This window comes from Lolium perenne, chromosome 2 (assembly GCF_019359855.2).
Source record: "Lolium perenne isolate Kyuss_39 chromosome 2, Kyuss_2.0, whole genome shotgun sequence".
Classification (NCBI taxonomy): Eukaryota; Viridiplantae; Streptophyta; class Magnoliopsida; order Poales; family Poaceae; genus Lolium; species Lolium perenne.
Window position 1 is genome coordinate 313,187,502 of NC_067245.2, and position 7,297 is coordinate 313,194,798.

General features: G+C 42.2%; 1 long non-coding RNA gene across 1 annotated transcript in view; it reads right to left on the reverse strand.

Annotated features, from left to right (window-relative positions):
• The window catches only part of LOC139835356 (uncharacterized), a 79,507-nt gene extending 74,585 nt beyond the window's left edge, over positions 1 to 4,922 (reverse strand). Inside the window, exon 1 of the long non-coding RNA XR_011751161.1 lies at positions 4,815 to 4,922. This is a non-coding gene — a long non-coding RNA (uncharacterized lncRNA). The remainder of the gene's footprint in view (positions 1 to 4,814) is intronic.
• Positions 4,923 to 7,297: the final 2,375 nt, after the last annotated feature.

Below are 7,297 nucleotides of genomic sequence, written 5' to 3' on the forward strand. Positions count from 1 at the left end.
TTTCATCTCTGGCTGTGGCCCTCCTGTGATTGCTCATGAGCATCCAGTGATGCTCATGGCCTACTGGCATGCTCCTATTCTTTTTACTGTCACAAGGGCATACTGTGTGTGCTTAATCCTGTCCCTGGCTTGATTGTGGTGGTTAATTCTTGCATATTAGCAAGTGCCAGTGCCTCCGGGGCTAGTTCATTGAGTTCAGTATTCATGATTATGCTCCATTGAGCTGCATCGTTTGCTTAGCAGCAGTGTGATTCAGTTGATGAATTGTCATGTGCTTTTCTTGTATATTGTGATCCTTTGGTTCATCAAGCCTTTGATGTGCTTCGGATACAATTATAAAGCCTGATGCCCTTATCTGTGATGCAATTGTTCAGTTATTTAATTATCTGTTCATGTGTTAATTGCTTAGAAAGAGTTCTAGCATGCAGTAGCATGCTCTATCAAGCTTCTGGTGTTCATATGATCACCAGTTGCTTGTAACAGCTGCCCTTTGGTGTCTGTGCCTCACTGTTGCTCTCTTGTGTATCACACAGGCCTGGCCTGATGTGTGCTGTTGCTTGCTTAAGCATCAATTGCTTGTCTGTTTCATTTATCTGTTTATCCTTGCTTGATTAGATGGATAAATGATGTGAACTGAGATTTAGTAATGATCATCTCACTGGATTTGGTAGGGTTAGATGGATGCCAACACCTGCTTGTGTACCCTAACCCTCCTTTTGAACCCTACTGGGTGATGATATCTGTGCATGGTTTCTTTGTTGGAATTGGTTAAGGGTTGAGGTGATCCCGGCAAAGATACATGTGCTGCCCTGGGATGGCTCCCCTATCTGTTGGCTTGTTGTTACTTACCAAATGTTGTCTGGTGATCCATTTATTGGATGGCCAGAACTCTTGATGTTGAAAACAAACAGACAGTATTCTGTCTATGTCTGATGGTTTTAGCTAGGTCAATAGGTGCTTTGTGATCCTGATTGGCTGCAAGGAATAATTCCATGCTGGATTTCTCTGGTTTTGACACTGTGTTGTCATAACCAGTGTTCCCTGGTTTATTTTCCTGTTAGCCTTAGTTGTACTTGCTGGCACCAATTGGTTTAGTAACCAAATGATGATACACCTAGGGTTTTCTACCCTTCTGTGCTCCTGTGATGCAATCATGCTTAAGTATGAGCAAGATATGATCTTGCTCAGGCTCTTGTGTGGTATACCTCACTCCAGCTCCTAGAATTAAGTGTTGTTGTAGAGGATTGCTTCTGTGATGCTTGGTTTGCTTGCCCTTCTCCTCCTTACAAGCTTGTGGTACTTTACTCCATTTGGTACTTGCTTACAGCTGACAGTTTTTTGGTGAAACTGTCCCTGGATGGTTTCTGGTGGCTTGTGGTTTTTCCTGTTCTAAGTGTTCTTGGTGTTCTTGATGAACTTACCACTGCTGCTGTCGATGGATGAACAAATGGCTAGGGTTTGGGCTCTGGAAAGGTTAAATATGGTGCTTCTGTGCTCTCCCTGGTCGACAGCTTGGCCTGGTCACTTTGGTGACTCACTGATGATGTGTGAGTGAGCTGTGCCACATGCACAACCAGTGCCTGGGTGTTGAGCATGCACACCTGATGTGTGTGCTGCTTGTGTGTCTGTGTGAACCGGATCCTGTGAATCTGGCTTGGAAAGGATCAGCTCGGCAGAGCTGTGATATTATCCACCATTTTAACTTCTTTTCTAACCTGCCAAGTGGCTTTGCCACTTGGCATAATTTGTTCTTCTTTGTGATTTTGTGCAGGGATCATCCATTGAGCAAAATGGACAAGGAATTCATCAAATACAAGATCAAATGAGGATGACCTTGTAGAATTTAGACTAGGATTATTAACTTGTAATTTTTCTTTATTTTCCTTTCTTCTATTCTGCCCATTTATGTAATGTGTTGTATTATTCTTTTAGTTCACTTATGAATATTGTAATGACATTGTAATGTGTGTGATGATCAATAAAGCTCAAAGTTTTCTCTAATGAGCTTTACTTTAATATTATTGTTCATCTTGTTTATTATTGATTATATACTTAATGAATTTCCTCAATTGAATTATTGAAGGTAATTATTTAATGTTTGAATTTGAAATTCAAATTCAACCTTGGTTTGAATTCAACCATGTCATATTATTTAGAATTCAATCAAGCAAACTCTCCCCTCTCTTCTCAAAACCCTAAACTAGTGAAGTGAGATGCAAGTTTGTCGCACTCTCGAAACCCTAACCCTGTAAGGTGTCGAGAGAGAAACTTGTCCCCCTTCGATGCAGTTTTTGTTTAAAAGCGCGAAATTTCCCCAGAATTTACTATGCAATGCACATCCCTTTCTAAAATCTACCCCTCGATCGTCTCTAAACCTGGGACATTACATTGTGGCAAGAGGGTACACCCAGACCTATGGCATCGATTATGATGAGACCTTTGCACCAGTGGCGAAGATGAACACAGTGAGGATTTTGATATCATGTGCAACAAATTTTGGGTGGCCGTTACACCAACTTGATGTTAAGAATGCTTTTCTACATGGAGATCTGCATGAAGAAGTTTACATGGAAATTCCACCTGGCTTCTCTTCAGCTGAAACCACAGGCAAGGTATGTAGACTGAAAAAATCTCTTTATGGACTGAAACAGTCCCCAAGAGCTTGGTTTGACAAATTCAGGCGTGCAGTCTGTGACATGGGATACAGACAGTGCAATGGGGACCATACAGTGTTTTATAGACATTTTAAGGGAAAGATTACTATTCTTGCGGTGTATGTGGGTGATATCATTATTACCGGGGATGACGAAGGAGAGATAGCAAGGCTAAAGAAGTGTTTGAGTAAGGCCTTTGAATTAAAGGATCTTGGCCGACTAAAGTACTTTCTTGGTATAGAAGTGGCCAGGTCAGCAAAAGGAATAGCTCTGTCTCAAAGAAAGTATACTTTCGATCTTCTCAGTGATGTTGGTATGCTGGGCTGTCGTGCAGCTTCAACCCCAATTGATCAAAATCATAAAGTGACAGCACAATCAGGGGATCATGTGGATAAAGGGAGATATCAGAGACTAGTGGGGAGGCTGTTGTATCTATGTCATACACGACCAGACATTGCCTTTGCAGTGAGTGTAGTGAGCAGATATATGCATGAGCCTAGAAGTGAACATCTTGAAGCAGTCTACAGAATCTTGCGATACTTGAAAGGAACTCCAGGAAAGGGCTTGTGGTTTAAGAGCTACGGACATCTTGATGTCAATGGATACTGTGATGCTGATTGGGCAAGTTGCCTAGATGACCGAAGATCAACTTCAGGGTATTGTGTTTTCCTTGGAGGAAACTTGGTGTCATGGAGGAGCAAGAAACAACAAGTGGTTTCCAAATCAACAGCTGAAGCAGAATATAGGGCCATGTCTCAAGGGCTGAGTGAAATGTTGTGGGTAAGGAATCTGTTAAGTGAACTAAAGGTGTTGAAGAATAGCTGCATAAATGTATGGTGTGACAATTTGTCTTCTATTAACCTAGCACATAACCCAGTGCAGCATGACAGAACAAAGCATATTGAGATAGACAGATTCTTCATCAAAGAAAAACTCGATGATGGGATCATTAAGATAGAGCATGTCAGATCAGCGCAACAAATTGCAGATTGCTTAACCAAAGGTTTGGGAACCAGAGAATGCAACCTGGCATGTGACAAGATGGGAATGATAGATATCTATCACCCATCTTGAGGGGGAGTGTTGAAGAGGTATTGGGCCTGGCTGTGTGACTTACCTACTTGGCCCATGTGGCCCATGTTAGAGAGTGTTCTGAAGATGCTTTATAAGGGACTCGTTCCCTTCATCCTGACCTAGCCGCCACAGCTCTTAGAGCATTCAGGTTAGACACTATCTCTTTGTACATCAATTATAATAGCAACAAGTTCAAATCTAATGGAACCTCAGACGACAGTTATAACTGCCATATACTAACACCTGCTGCGATGATATTCTGTTTGGTAACGCCTGCTGTGATGATATTCCCTCCGTTCCAAATTAATTTTACTATATCAGCAGTATTGATTTTGCTATATTTTACAGTATTCCGGAGGCTAATAGCACTTTGTGCAATTTAGGTTACTAGTTTTTATGTCCTGGTCTCCTGGAGCAGATCTAGTGGATGAAGTCTTACTTTCACACCATACAGTTGCTGCTTCTTTGTGTCAGAATTATCACCATAGAAAAGAAAATAGTAGTGTAAATTACTCAAAGCCATCTGCCACACTGCCATAATTTAGTTCATTGACCTCATACTCACAGTTTCAACAAACTCTCTCAGCAACCAAAAGGACAAATAGAAAATTTAATTAATGCTCTTTTTGGTAAATGGTTTTTTCCTTAAGTGATAATACACTTGATGAATTAACACTAAACTGATGCTTGTATTATTCATTTGTTTGTAAGTAATGCTTCAAAATTGATTATCAAAGTACAATGGAACAGTACAACACCTTTAAGAGAATTAACAATAAAAAAAACTAAGTAACTAGCAAGCAGGAGTTAAGAAAATAATCCAGCATGTATCTTTGAGGCTGATCAGTGGGTTTCCCCACTGTGTATTTTTATTAATTTTCAAAGTTTGTAAAGTACAAAAGGTTGCTGCTAGAGAATAGCAAAAAAAAAAGACTAGCTAGAAGGCCACAAGCCCAAAAAAGAGAGAAAAGTAAAGCCCTCTAATTATCTGAATCTCTCAATCCAAGCTTTGAGTTAATCCATCATGTCAGTGCCCCTAACGAACAATTCAGCAGGCATAAACAATAATAAAGGGGACTAGCATACCTCAGGGGCCATCCAGTATGGGGTTCCAACCACTGAATGTGTGTTCACATCAGCTTCCGTTAATTTAGTCGCAACTCCAAAATCAGCAAGTTTAACTAGGCCCTAAACAACAAATATACAAAAAGGAGAGCTTTAGAGGAAAAAGCTAGCATATTCCCAGCAAAATATGACTTCTAATGCCCTTGGTCGTGAACCATAGTAAGCGTAGATTTCAATTTTTGTTGTTTGACTCATCAATCATATTAAATATTCCCATGCAAAATATTAGTGTCTAAATAACTACTTCCCCCATGTCACTGCAACTGTGGAAAGATGTTTGCTGCTATTAGATACACATACTCCCTCCGGTTCATATTAATTGACTCTAATATGGATGTATCTAGACACATTTTAGGTCTAGATACATCCATATTAGAGTCAATTAATATGAACCGGAGGGAGTACTAGTATTATATCAAGTGAAAGAAGTACAACCCGATTAGATAAAATATTACTCAAGTTGTGCGCTTACTTGTTAGGCGCATAATATTCAATCAATCTACTGCAACAAAAAATGTCATAGGTTCCAACATGCTAATATGCTTGAGAATCATCACATTGTAATCAATGTTAGATTTGTCCTTTTTTTATACTATCCAAAGCATCAAGAGCAGACAATAAAATCAGCTAATATTATCGTATATTTGTAGTTTTCTGTACCAACAAAAAATACTGCTAGGCTACTATATGTCCATGAGTTCATCCCTAGGTGCCCATTCCATGCATTTTTTTTTATTTTCTTATTAACATAAAGTTCATTCAAAAGATAGATTTGAAACATAATATTCAGAGTATCGTTTCCAGCTGTTAAAAGATGCCATATCCCTTCTATAATTCTCCTTATTAGCTGTTAAAAGATATTGTTGAACCAAATTAAAATCATGCTCAAATATGCAAGTGATGGAGCCACGCCTCAGATCGCTCAGCAGGGCATGTCGCTCTGTGGTCTGACTGCACGCTCCTCCCTAACTGCGACCCAACGATGCACTGCCAACCTCCCTCCGTCCTTCGGCGCAGCGACTCTTGGGGGCAAGCCTATTGACAGAGGTAAGAGCATCCCTAACAGAGCCGGTCAAAACCAAAAAATAACCGCAATTTAGGCGAAACTGGAAAAAAATCGGGTCGAGACCGAAATCCCTACTCGGCCTGTATTTGTAGGGGCCGACGGAGCGAACCGAACGCAGCCCGAACACAATCCTTAGTTTGCGCTCGAGGGAAGATTCAGCTCCTCCCAACCGCCGCCGCCAATCTGCGCGCCCTCACCTTCCTCTGCGCCACCGTCGTCCGATCTCTCCACCATGAGTCTCGAATCGACCCAGCCGACCGCCGTTGCTAGCTCGCAGGCCCCGCCACCCTCTCCCGCGGTCGCCGGAGCTTCCGCCGCTACACCAACCACCCCGACGACCCCCGCAGACGTCGCTACCATGGTCTCGTCGACGAGCGTGGTGAAGCGGCAGCGCGCGGAAACGCATGTGGTCCCGCAAGCCGGTGTCGCAGTGGCCAGCGCTAATGTCCCGGCGGTCGCGACGAAGCCGAAGGCATCCCGCGCCAGACCGAAGAATTCGGCACCGAAAAGGACGAAAGTGAAGGCGACGACGAGCCGTGGCGCCCGCCTTCGTTCCCATCCCCGCCAACGCCGCCACCGGAAGCCGCCACCGCGAACGTCGCCCAGGACGTGCTCGATGACGGGTCAACAAGGTACAAATTACAACTCTTCCTCGGTTTTCATTGCAAGTAGATATTGAGAGGTCGCGTACTGTTAGGAATGACAACACCTCGTACATGGAGATGTTGAACGAGGTAAACATTACCCCACTCGCTCCGTTCGACGCTGGGATGGGCGGAGATGAGGATGACGCGGATGAAGGGGAAGAAGAGGAAGAAGATAAAGGGGACGAGGGTGTGGTGGAGGTCGAGGCCAATGAAAAGAGGAAGAATTGACTTGTACTACAAGATGATGACACACCCCTATATATATTAATTATACTTCTAACACCAGGGATATAGCTAGCTACGTGATTCATATCAAATCGGTGCAAATTGTATTCAAGGTTGGATCTAAACAATGAGATGTACAACTTCAAACTTTTAGGAGAAGCTAGCTATCAATCTTTTGCAAACCACAACAAAATTTGCAGAATGGTCAGCGATCTAGCCAGTATTTAAGGTGGCTATATGATTATACACCAGCAAGCATGAACAATGTTAACTGCAAGATATGAAGCAATAAATTGGAAGGCAAATTTTATGACCAATAAAAAGCAAGCAAAAAAAGGATAGTACTTTGGATCTCCAAAGCTACCTGCCCTAGTAGCGAAGGGCGATTTTCCTCAAAGAAAAGCATCTCTTTGACATAAGTAAAAGAACAAAGCACATATCAAACACCATGTCGATCCATTAATCGACAAAGTTTCAGTAACGGACTGTTCACAATATATACTAGC